Source organism: Aotus nancymaae, unplaced genomic scaffold (assembly GCF_030222135.1).
Source record: "Aotus nancymaae isolate 86718 unplaced genomic scaffold, 86718_ANA_hifiasm-v0.15.2.pri h1tg000041l, whole genome shotgun sequence".
Classification (NCBI taxonomy): Eukaryota; Metazoa; Chordata; class Mammalia; order Primates; family Aotidae; genus Aotus; species Aotus nancymaae.
This window is the reverse complement of record NW_026988455.1, coordinates 5,943,786-5,956,420: the sequence shown is the minus strand read 5'-3', so window position 1 is coordinate 5,956,420 and position 12,635 is coordinate 5,943,786. Positions and strand designations below refer to the sequence as shown.

Below are 12,635 nucleotides of genomic sequence, written 5' to 3'. Positions count from 1 at the left end.
TGCTTATTAAATTGAAAACTTTGTGTGTTTTTAAAGGTATTAGGCATGTTTCTTGTTTTAAAAAATCTTAATACAAGAGAATAAGAGAACCTTTTTCCAAAAACGGGAAATCATTGTGATCATTTTATCTTATTGGAATGTTGGATACTGTAGTCTGCATCATTAATCATTAAGCATGCTATGGGTTTTCCATTTTTATAGGATTTGTACCTCAATTGAGGTGATACTGGTAATCACAGCTCCATGTGAAGATGAAAAATATAGGCAAAATCAAAGACCTGACATAGAAGCTGGATAACAAAGTCAGCTTCAAAGAACACGTAGATACACATACACATAGACGCACATATATATAAAGTAACGTGCATTTTTTTTCAAGAGAAATAAATCATTTATTATCCATTTATGATAATGGATGATACACAAGCTTCATTCCCATCTATAATTTTGTCTGGTACCATTATTCAATTTAGATATATTGCATAGGATGTGCCAACAATCATCTTTATAACCAATAATTCCATGATTTTGCTTGGGTAATCCCTTTTAATCATGAACTTCAGGTCACAACAGTAACTATTAGTTCAACTACACCAAGGTTTCTGAAGACAATGGCTTCTCCACCCAAGCAGGTTGTATATAAATTCCAAATAGAACCTGGCATCACCCTGAAGGAATTCTAACTTCACACTGCTGGGGAAATTTACCAAGATGGCTTCAGAGTAGACTAACTTTACACAGCACATTAAAAAAAAAAGACATTTATTCAGTGTCACGATCAGACTATTACATTTAGCAATCAACAGCATGGGTGCAAAAGAAAAAAAGAAAAAAATCTACATTACAACCCTTTGTTGGAATGCTTTACACTTTCCACAGAACAGAAACTAAGAAAACCTGTTATACAATTAGTCACAAATACAGCCCTCGAGTTTTTTGCCCATACACATGAGTATTTGTCTAAATCATGTCTTCTTTGTAGCAGCTAGGCCCTGCCACCACTGTGCTTGGCTGAGTTCACAAATCTGCTGTAACCTGTAGCTCCCCTGGGTCACTTCTCTGGCTCTCCTCTCCTGCTAAGCTTTGTTTCCTAATTAAAATCTGCTGCAACTGCCATAGCTACTGCTGCTACTGGAACTGCCATAGCTACCTTGGTTTCGTGGTTTGGCAAAGTATTGGCTTTCACCACCATAGGGACCAGAACTTTGCCTCCAAAGTTTCTTCCCTTCATGGGTATGAAATTTGAAGACTGATGTAACTGCCAAAATCATTGTAGCTTCCACCACCTCCAAAATTGCCTCCATCATTACCAAATCCATTATAGCCATCCCCACTGCCACCATATCCACCACCACCACAGCTGCCACCAAAGCCACCATGACCACTGAAGTTTCCTCCACGACCAAAGTTGTCATTCCCACCGAAACCACCTCCACGACCACCACCAAAGTTTCCAGAACCACTTCGACCTCTTTGGCTGGATGAAGCACTCGCCATCTCTTGCCTTGGCAGGGCTTTTCTAACTTCACAGTTGTGGCCATTCACAGTATGGTGTTTCTGAATGACAGTCTTATCCACAGAGTCATGGTCGTCAAAGGTTACAAAGGCAAAGCCCCTTTTCTTGCCACTGCCTCTGTCAGTCATGATTTCAATCACTTCAATTTTTCCATACTGTTCAAAACAATCTCTTAGGTGATGTTCTTCAGTGTCTTCTTTAATGCCACCAAAGAATATTTTTTTCACAGTTAAGTGGGCATCTGGTCTCTGAGAATCTTCTCTTGAGACAGCTCTCTTTGGTTCCACAACTCTTCCGTCCACTTTGTGTGGCCTTGCATTCATGGCTGGATCCACCTCCTCCACAGTTGCATACGTAATGAACCCAAAGCCCCTGGATCGCTTGGTGTTTCGATCTCTCATTACCACACAGTCTGTGAGCATTCCCCATTGCTCAAAATGGCTCCTCAGGCTCTCGTCAGTTGTTTCAAAGCTCAGCCCTCCAATGAAGAGCTTCCTCAGCTGTTCCGGCTCTTTAGGAGACTCTGACTTAGACATGATCACAGGGAGAAGAGAGACTTTAACGATGCTTCTTCGGCGGCGTCCACAGGCAGCATTTTTTTTTTTTAGTTTTGAAGTTTTTAAAGTAAAAGCCAGCCCTGCCCCTCTCCTGGAGTGGGTGGGGACAGCAGTTGCCTGTGCTGCTTTCCTTGTGAAGCCACATGTCCCTCTGGGCACAGCGCCACCTGGCCGTGCCTCCTTTCCCTTTTATCTTTCTTGTCGACCAATGGACTTGGAGCACTGAGGCCATGCCCTTATCCTGCATTCTAGTGCCACCCTGGTGACGCCTCTTCTGGCTCAGTCACACAGCTGAGTGGTAGCTGACTAGAAGCGTTTAGCTGTCCTTATATGGATCATAATGATGTGGCCCCAACCCTGCCTCCTTCCCTGCCCTGCGTTGTCAGGAAAAACTGACACAGCGAATTGGGCATGGCCAAGAAAAAAGGTAAAATGCATCAAATTGCAGCCACCCAACCTAGCTCCAAGCCCCTTCTGACAGCAGGACCACTGCCAGAGTTCATGCCATTCCCGAGGCACACCGGGCTGGGCCCCTGGGCGCCTCTGGGTTTACCCTTCAAAGTTTTGTCCGCCAGCCACCCCCCTCAGCAGCCCAGTCCCCATCCTCACTGGTCACCCCTGGGTGACTTTGGACCAGTGATTCCCAGGGCTTTCTGCTCCAGACTTGGCCATTACCTCCTGCCACCCCAAGCTGGACTTCCCTGGGCTCCTTGAGCTCGTGTCTCAAAGCACCTGGGTCCCCACCCTGCACCCCCACCCACACCCCTCCCCCATTGCAGAGCGGCGTTGCGGGCTGAAGTGCCCCGTCCCTTTGCCCGCAACCCCTGACTGGAATGTAATGAGTCACAGTCCCCCTGGGAACTGTCATTACTGCCGTAAGACCTGTCTTTGATTTTAGGACCCAGTCCCCTAAGAGTTCTCACCCCTTTTCTGGGTCCTCTGGTCACAGCACAAATTTCCAGCTGGAAGGGGAATGAGGACAATGGGACCTAGGAGCAAGAGGTTTCAGGCCGCCCCACCCCCTTAACATAGGCCTTGACAGTGTGAAAAGCCTACACTTCCCCCGTGAGCTCAAAATGTTGACAGTGTCTCTGGGCGGCAATGGGAGAACGGGTTTGCTTTGGTTTTCTCTCAGGCTTCTACTCTCCAGAGAGACTTTCACGTTTCTTTCTGAGTACTCTACCTCATATTTGAATTCTCCATGGTTCTGGGACCAGACTGCCCTTCAGTCAGTGACCTCTGGAGTGAGATCTGCTCATCTTCTATGGAATAGATCTTGGGAAAAAATGAACTTGGCAGCTTGAATCTTCCTCATATCATCTCAACCTGGGGTACTTTGAGTGCCACAGGATAAATGTGGGACATCTTTCTGAACCATCAGTTTCCCTTGATTCTCTTGAGAGAGAAAAAACATTAATGTACTTAGGGATGACAGTCACATAAGGTTTCTAAGAGTATACCAGACTTCTTTCTGAAATGAGGCTTGGGTTGTCCTCTTTCTCATAAATTCCAAGATTTAACAGAAAGGCTGAATTCTGCCATGAGGACATCTGAGTGTAAAAGTGTGAGAGGTACTGGTGCACTTCTTACACTAACAGACGTGTGAGGGTATATGACTGTAAACCACACGGCTTATAGTTCCTGCCTACTTAATGTTGACTTTTCCACCTCTGCTTCTGTGTTTGGTCCCTGGCAGCTGCTGATTCGTGGCAAAACCCCAGAGTTTGGAGTCAGAAGACTGAGTTTAAGTTCCAGTACTGCCTTTTTCTTTTCTTTTTTAGCCATGGTATCAGTCCCGCTCAGTCACTAAGTGTGACAAGACCTTGTGCAGTTGTTGGTGGCATTAAACCAGAAGGTGTTTAAGAGTATTTTGCAGAAATTGTAAAGGAGGTTGTGGCTGTACGGTCTGGTAGCTCTCATGAGTATGACTGCTCTTTCCCAAGTTAAAAGATTATCAGCAGGGGATAGCCCTGGCATTCCATAAAGTGTCAGCAGCTAAAAAAAAAAAAAAATGGCAGTAGCCCTGAGACAGCCAATTCTGATGGTTGCCATTCCACTGAGGACGAGAGCCTTAGCCCAAGGGACAGTAGAGGGTAACTTGTTAAGACTGTAAAAGGACTGTCGGGTACTGGTTAAGAATTCTAGGAAGCAGAATTCTGGGTTTTCAGAGGCCAGGACTGAAGGGTCCAGTGAGCAGGCAGTCCTTTCCCTGGAGAAAGCTGTAACGACTTCCCTTAGACCCAGCTTCCCTGTCCAGGCCCTGGCTCCCTGGTGTTTTTCTCTTGTCAAGCTTGGTTGGTCAACCAGCTTGTTCTACTGTCTGCCCATCTGGCTGGTTGGATATTAGAAGATCTCCAGAGCCAGATGCTTGGGCCAAGAGTAAGGCCAGAGCCTGGAGAGAGGCTGGGTGGGGCTCTGGTCAGGCAGGTAGGTCCAGTTGAGGTCAAGGGAGAGGCTCCACGACTCCAGGTCCTGAATCCTAGGACTGTCTCCAGCTGCTGCTCCCAGGAAAGATGCCCCACAATTTCCAAGTTGCCAAGAGCCATAGGGCAGATGTCTTACCTCTGTTTTCTTGGGTGGTTTCTTGGTTGGGTAGATGTTTCTGGATGTAAGAGATTGGGGTGGAAGTAGTGACCATGGTTTACTCTTTTTACCTCCAGAGAGTAGGAGAGGCTTCTAGCTGGGCAGTTTTTTCCCTGAAAAGGCCTGAATCAGAAACGCCAATAGGCCAGGAGCAGTGGCTCACACCTGTAATCCCTATACTTTGGGAGACCAAGGTGGGAAGATTGCTTGAGCCCAGGAATTTGAGACCAGCCTAGGCAACATAGTGAGAACTTAGATGGGGTCTCAGTATCTCACAGGTAGCTTGTTGGCTGGGGGAAGGCTGCGAGAAGGCTGAGACTGGGCTTTTCCTTAAGGTCTGGGGAGATGGCTCACCCCACCCTGGGTGATTCTTACCAGAAATTGAATGACCATCTTATATGTTTCTTCCTACACAGAATCATGATGCTGACAATGGCCCTAATCTTACAGATAAAACCAAGTGAGTGTCTCCTATTGGGGCAGTGGTCTCTAGGCTGAGGGAGTCAGGGAGGCCACTGCCCGTGATCTTCTTTCCCATCGAGCCACCTGTACCCCTGACCCATGTCTCCACCCCTAGGACTACTTTCTCATTGACCAAGAGCCTGCAGTAACTCCCCCTACAGCTCAATTGTGTTGCTTTCTGAGGTACCTCAGAAATTGAAGCATGGAATAGGGTGCAGGGGCAAGGAAAGTATGATAGAAAGAAACTGAGGCAGGGATTTACAAGAGAGGTCAGATCCTGGGAGCAGGATCTGGGTGATGTTGGGGAAGTCACCTCTTTCTGAGCCTTCTCCCTTGAAGCTGTTCACATGAAGGAGTTGGACCACATGACTGATCGCCTCATTTTATCTTGCTGCAGAAGCAGCAGATGAGAGCTGCTCGGAAGAATAGGATAGTGGAGAGATAAGAACCATGAAAGAAGTTGGTACAAAAGAGTTATGGGATGAAAGGTCCAAGATAGGCAGAAAAGAAAATGTTGCCAGTTGCTGGGGAAAAAAGGAAGTCAGAGGGCTTAGACACTGAGGGAGACAGAACATCTCCATGTGCACTCTCGTCTCTTGTAGTCGGCAACATGTATCCATCAAAAGGGTCTTGAAGCATCTGCCACTGTGAAAGAAAGATCTGGAGGTGAGAGGCCCTGGGCCATAGTGACCCTGCAGGCCAGCCCTCCAACTTCCTCCCACAGCGGGGGCTGGGTGCCCCTCTGCCAGCTGAGACAGCCCATACCCCTCCCAACCCCAGTGATTGCTCTCTACCCCTTCCCCTCATCCTCCTCCAACCCGTCCTCTCTGCGTGTGCCTCAGAGCTGATGCCAAGAGGTAACAGTCACCCTGGAATTGAGTTATATAACTATCAATCAACTCACTAAAACCATCAAGTCATTGGTAAGAGTCCAGAGCACAGAACATGCAACATGGCTCTTCCATTGCTGCCTGCTTTGCCTACTGTCTCTTCTGCAGACACCCCGGCTCCAGTCCTTGCCACACATGCCCTGGGGTTGTTGCTTCTCCAGGAAGTGCTAGCCTGATTGGTTGTCAGGAGCTCCATACTTCCGCCCTGACTCAGTCCCTAATTGCTCTTTGATTCTAGACAAGCCACTTCTCCTCCTTGTGCTTGCATTTTCCAAGGAGGTAGAATTAGAGAATATCAAAAGTCTCTGTTAGCTCTGAGAGTCCATGATTTAAAGGTCCAGTAAAATGTAAACCTCAGGGCCAAGGGCTCCTGTCTGTCCTCTTGCGTCCTTTATCCCTGCTGTGAAGCACTGTACCTGCCCGTATGTACTCAGTCAGTGTTTGCTCAATGAATGCACCTTCCTAAATCACAAGCTGGCAGAAGGGTGGGGTTTCCTTAAACTCTGTCTCTAAAGGTTTATGTTACTATCCTTTCAAGAGAATCCAGATTCAGACTTTCAGTTCTGTGGCTGTGGGCAAAAACCAACAAAGACCCAAATCCTCTGTCCTTGGGAGCTTGAGTTTACCAGTTTGTGTTCCCACTGGGTCTGAGTTCTTTACCTTTAAAATCCGTTCCTGGCCCCTTAATTTGACTCTCCTCACAGAAACAACAGAAGCAACAAGTTGAAGAACAGCTGAAAGAAGTAACTGATTCCTTTGTTTGCTCACGACATGACTGCTGGGTTTCGGGGGCACTCAGATGTAGAGGCACCAGTCTCGTCTTGCTTACTCCCAGCCTGGGGAAGAAGGGTCACCCTGCAGACTCCACCCCATCCCCACAGGGTCCCGGATAACCTGGTCCCGTGGGTGGGCCTGTCCTGGGGCATTGGTGGCATTCTGGGGGCATGTCCCTTGCTGTGCCATCTCTGCCTTGCCCTAATAAGAGCTCTGTCTTCCTCTTCTATAGGAAAAGCAAGAAAGCCAGCAAAACCAGGGAGCCCTAAGGAGGCAGTTCGAGGTGAGTCGAGGGTGTAAAGTTTTCTCCTGTCCTCTGAGAAATTGTCCTCTCAGCACGTGCTTGGCTTTTCTCCCAAAAGTTCGAATCGGATAATTAGAATCTTGATGTCTGAGAAACCGGAGTTGAAGGCAGTGTTGTTATCACACTGAAGGTGCTTCCAGGCAGTTTGAAGGTGGGAATCTGGGCAGCCCATCATCCTTCAACCTGGCACTTCGACAGGGTTTTAGGGGTAGTCCTTTGGGCCCCATCTCAACCTCTCTCATTACAGGAGAGTCCAAGGATTTGGCCAGTCGCCTGCAGTATTCCTTACAGCGTGTGGGAGAGTTGGAGCAGGCTGTCTCTGCTGTCTCCATGCAGCAGCAGAAGGCAGACAGAGTGAGTCCAACCCTCTCCCATCCCCTGGCATTCTGGCTTCCAAGATGGAGGAGTGAGCCTAAAGGTCCCTTCTGCAGGAGGGAGTGTCCTGCCCAGAAGGCAGCGTGGTCCATTTCTCGCTGCTTTTATGTGTGATTGAGGCAGCCTGGGGCTGAGTCAGCTGCTGTGGGTGAGTGGAAGGCACTGTGGGGAGCGAGAACTGGATACCGAGCTCGGAGGCCAAGTGCCTGCCCTGCCCTTACCTGGCTGTGGCCTTGATCAAGTCCTAGTGGGGGTTAGGGTACTTGTACCGTGAAGAGTATCTTTAGTATGTTACCATTTGTGTAGAGAGAGGAAACACATGTGTGTGTCTGTGTGTGTGTACTATGATAATATACATAAAACATGTCTGCAGGGATTTGTAAAAAACTCAAGAGAGAAGAACAGGGTGACTGGGAGTTATTTCCCTTCTGTATTTTCTGAGTTTTGGACTATGCAAATGTACCCTTCAAAAAGTGAACACAAGATTATCCCCCTTTCTATCTGTGCCCCGCACCCCCAGCTGTTAAAGGTGGAGGGTGTCCAGCTTCTTGTCATCTTGAACAAAGAATTGGACAAAACGCACAAACAAAGCAAGGAAGGAATGAAGGGTTTTAGTGAAAATGAAAGCGCGCACCACGGTGCGGGAGCACACCTGAGCACAGGGGCTCAAAGGCCCCGTTACAGATTTTTTGGGAGTTTAATTACCCCCTAGAGGATTCCATTGGTTACTTCAGTGCACACTATGTAAATGGAGAGGAGATGAAGTAAAGTTACAAAGTCATTTACCCATGGAGAGGATATTTCTTGTTATAGCTGAAGTGTGAGATGGTAACCCCTGCCCCATTCAAGAAGGGCTGGGGGGCAGGAACCAGTCTCTGGGGAAAGGAGGTGGGAGACCAGAGGTAGCTCCAGCCTGGGGGACAGGTGACCCCAGCACCCTCCAGGGCAGTACCATGACTTTTTCTTGCTTCCTGCCCTCTTACATTTAGAGGTGAGTAGCCTTAGATCCTCCCAGGTGTGGATATCATTATTGCAGCTAGAGGCATGGAGCCCTCAATCATAGGGAAAGAGACAGTGGCATAAGAGGCTCCTTAGATTCAAACTGAATTCTGGCCCTGGCTCCACTGCTCACCTTTGAACTACTTTGCATCTCTAAGTCTTGGTTTCTTTCACTTAGAAAGGAAGTATTTTCCTCGCAGAGGTGCTGAGGATTAAATGAGATAATATGCGGAAAGCATTAGGCATGTAGCACACTTAGCAGATGGTGGCTGGCTCCCTCTCCTTTTCTACCTGTGGCCTACAGGTTAAACGGCGGAAGCGGGGTGTGTGATTTGAGGCTGGGGAAGGAGTCATGGGGTTCTAGGTCAGGGAGGCAGTCACTTAGGCCTGGAGCAAGGGGCCAGGGGCCCGGGCAGGCGACAGAGTCCCACAGTGCCCTCACTACCCCGTTTATGGGCCAGAATCTGGAAGCCAGCCACCACCTGCCCTCATGCCCAGGGTCTCCTGCAGGGGAAGCTGACACATGCCAAACCTCAGAGTCTGCTGCAGCAGCAAGACCAGTACCTGGGTCACCTGCAGCAGTGCGAGGCCGCCTATCAGTGGCTGACCTCTTAGAAGGAGGTGCTGCACAGGCAGTTAATTCTGCAGATCCAGCTCATTGACCAGCTGCAGCAGCAGGAAGCTCAGGGAAAAGTGGTAGCCGAGATGGCCCACCAAGAGTTGCAGGAGACCCAGGTGAGGGAGTTGCTGAGGGTGGGGCCCCAAGGGAAACGTGACCTGGCAAACTCCATGCCACCTTATTCTCTTTCCTGGCCCCTTATGAGCACCTGGAAGCTGCTGTCAGCAGAAGCAGCAGTTACGAGCCCAGTTAAGTCTCATAGCTCTCCCAGGGTGAGGTGCAGGAGACCACTCCGGAGGAAAAGGAGAGAGTCCCGGGAGGAAGAGGGGAGAGTCCCGGGAGGAAGAGGGGAGAGTCCCGGGAGGAAGAGGGGACTGTTAGCAGCGTAGGATTTCAGAGTCAGAAGAGACCTTTAGAAGCTGGTCATTAGGCCGACTGGGTGTCCGCACTAAGTTTGGCATCAATATGGTGACTTGGGAGCGGAGGGCCACCAGGTTGCCTGAGGATGGGTGAATTGGCCCAGGTCAGAAGGGGAGCAGGTCAGAACTTGCAGGTGGATAGGTAGTGGGACTGCACCAGGGCAACATAGTGAGACCTTGGCTCTTCAAAAAAAAAAAAGAAAAAGAAAAGACAGCTGCTCGTTCCTCTCTGAGGAGGAGCTAGCCCAGGGTTACACAGTGAGGGTGAGGGCAGAGGTGGGCCCACTGTACCTCCCTTGTTGGGTTGTCTGAGGACCCCTCTGGTCACCCCGCCCCCCCATAAGAGATGGACTGGAGAGTGAGAAGGAGAAGGAGGAGGCATCCTGGAGGACCTGGAGAGCTGGGAGGCCATGTTGAGCCTGACACCCCTGCCCTACCTTTGCTGCCTCCCTTTCTGCTCCCTCCCAGACCCCCTTATGTTCTTGGTTTCCCTGCCTTCTGATTTCTCTGGACCCTCGTGCCTTCCCTGGGAGCCAGTGGTCAGACACTATTTCACCTGAGGCCAACAGGTGCACCCTCTGAGGCCCCAAGGGAAGGTCTTCTGTCTCCTCACCCCATTCATCCTGGGTATCCCCCTACAAGAATGCGCACCTCTTGCCTGCAGGTGGCATTTTAAAACTTGGCTTTAGCCAATGCCGAGGAGGAGCAGGCATAGCTGTGTGGGCAACTGAAGGAGCAAAGGGTGTGCTGCCAGCTCCTGACTCACCCGGTGACCTTGGCCCAGAATGAGCCAGAGGTGGCAGCCTCAGCCCCAGGGATTGGGGGCAATTCTGTGTGCGAAGACCCACCGGACCTTAAAGGGGGCCGTAGAGAAGCTGCGGGTGAATGAGTCTCTCCTGGCATGGGCCAAGAAGGGTGGGGGTGGGGCAGGTTGTTGTGGTGGTGTGACTCCATTATTTTGACTCCAGAGCAACTTCATGGACATTGTGAAGGAGAAGGAGTGGGTGGAGAAACTAGAACGTTACTGTATTCAGCTGTCTGGAGACACAGACATAATCAGTGAGCTGGCAGTCAGCGGGAGCTGTAGGGTGACCGGAGGGGCCCCAGCGTCTGAGCCCTGTCCTTTTGTAGGAGAGTACATCACATTGTACATGAGCCAGAGGGCAGTGCTGAAGATGTGGCACCAGCAGGAGGAGTACATTACCGGGATTACCCAATACAAGAAGGCAATGAAAGATGAAGGTAGAACGTGCAACATCTCTGAGGAGGTGAAGATGGGGATGGGGAAGTGTGGGCATGGGCACAGTAGCTGAGCACCCCTCCCTCGAGGCTAAGCTGCTGGAGCTGCTGGTGTTGCAACTTGTGAGCAACCGAAGTGAGTGGCATGGCAAATTGCTGGTCGCTGTCCATAACCCTAATAATAAGCCAGCTCCAGGGACCCCAGCTCCCCAGGAGCGTGGGGCTGCCAACAAGCAGGGTGGTGAGTAGAGCTCTTGGGCGAGATGGGCTGGCGGGATGAGGGGAGGACTCACACGGCACTCAGAGCCCTGCCTCCCTCTCTCCAAAGATCTCCCACAGCATGGAGCCTGAATGAGAGAAGGCGAGGGAGGGTTCTCCCCACAACAGCTTCACTGCATAGAAGATCATGCAGCTATCTGATGAGATGAAGAACTCTCAGTAACACCCAAGCTTGGACAGTAACCCCTGCATCCCCATTATAACCGGGCTCAGGAGAACAAGGAGTTGAAGATTACCGTCATCTAAAAGCCTGCCACTGCCAGCAAAACCTGAAGATACTGGACCAGAAGCTCTGCCCCCACCATGTCCCTGCCACCCCTTCCCAGTCATCCCTTTACCCTTACAGTAGCAAAATAAGACCCCTGTCTAATGAGGGAGGCAGGTGCAGATGAGGTGAAGATCACATCTAAAAGCAGGCCACTAAATTAAAAAAAAAGTTATGGGATAAAAAAAGTTATGGGATTAAAGAAGTTATGAAAAAAAGAGGAAAAAAGTTATGGCAAAAAAATTAGGAAAAATGTTAGTTATGGAACAGTTATTGAAAAACAAGTTATGGGATAAAAAAAAGTCATGGGATAAAAATTTAACAAATAATAATAAAAGCAGGCCACTGTCAGCAAAGCCTGGAGAAGTGAAACTGGAGGCTCTGCCCCCACCATGTCCCTACCACCCCTTCCTAGTCACTGCTTTACCTTTATAGTAGCAAGACAAGACCCCTGTGTAATGGGGTGAGGCAGACAAGTGCAAACCCTTTGCCACCTTGGCCAGGGCTGAGTCCCTCAATTTCTGGATGATCATTGTTATTTAAGAGCCAGAGTTGATTTCTTCTGAGGAAGCCTCATGGCCTCTCTGATGGCCTTACTCTCACCAAAGCAATTTTTCCCTCATGGGGGCTCCCATCTTACTCAGAGAGGCAGCTGAGGCAGGACAATGGAGCTAATGTAGACGAGGTGACGGCACGGGCTGCTGGGGTAACCTCCCCCAGTGTACATACTGGATCTGTGTAATATTTGTCTATTCCGGGGGTAGGGCCGCCCCCTGTATCATACATAGTGGAGGTTGGAGTTGGCACATAGGGAGGAGGTTCTAACAATTATTTGTGGCTGGGAAACTTATTTGATAGCTTACAACAGAGGAAGGAGGCAGGGATGGGGTTGTGGCTCCCTGGTGTTGTGACTCCTATTTATTTTGCTTTTAATTTTGGAATAAATGGATTTTAGCCATACTGCTTGGCCTGGGGTGTTCCTGTTTCCCTCGCTGGGTCCTGGAGTTTGTGCCACTGAATGGAGAGCCCCAGTGTGTCTGAACATGTCCAGCTGTGCTGTTTGGGACCTTCCAGGCCTATTACCTATATGCTGCCTGGTGATACCTGGGGGATTCCATGGGGACTGCTCTGGAGCCTGTGGGGACAGTCTGGCCCTGACAGCCAAAGGTTCAGAAGCCTGATCTAGTGGTGGCCACAAAGGCAGGGTCCCAGCACCCAAGGGCACTGATTTCCACCCAGCCCAGGCATCTTCCGTTCTGTCCTCCTGCCTCCCTCGCCTGTCTGTGCCCTGTGGCCTGTTCTGTCTGTCCCCACAGAGTGCTGGCTGCCCCGCAGGCTTCCTCCAGACTGAGTT

General features: G+C 49.7%; 1 pseudogene; it reads right to left on the bottom strand.

The window, feature by feature from the left end:
• Nucleotides 1–1,094: 1,094 nt before the first annotated feature.
• LOC110567251 (heterogeneous nuclear ribonucleoprotein A1-like) lies at nt 1,095–2,116 on the bottom strand (annotated as a pseudogene).
• Nucleotides 2,117–12,635: the final 10,519 nt, after the last annotated feature.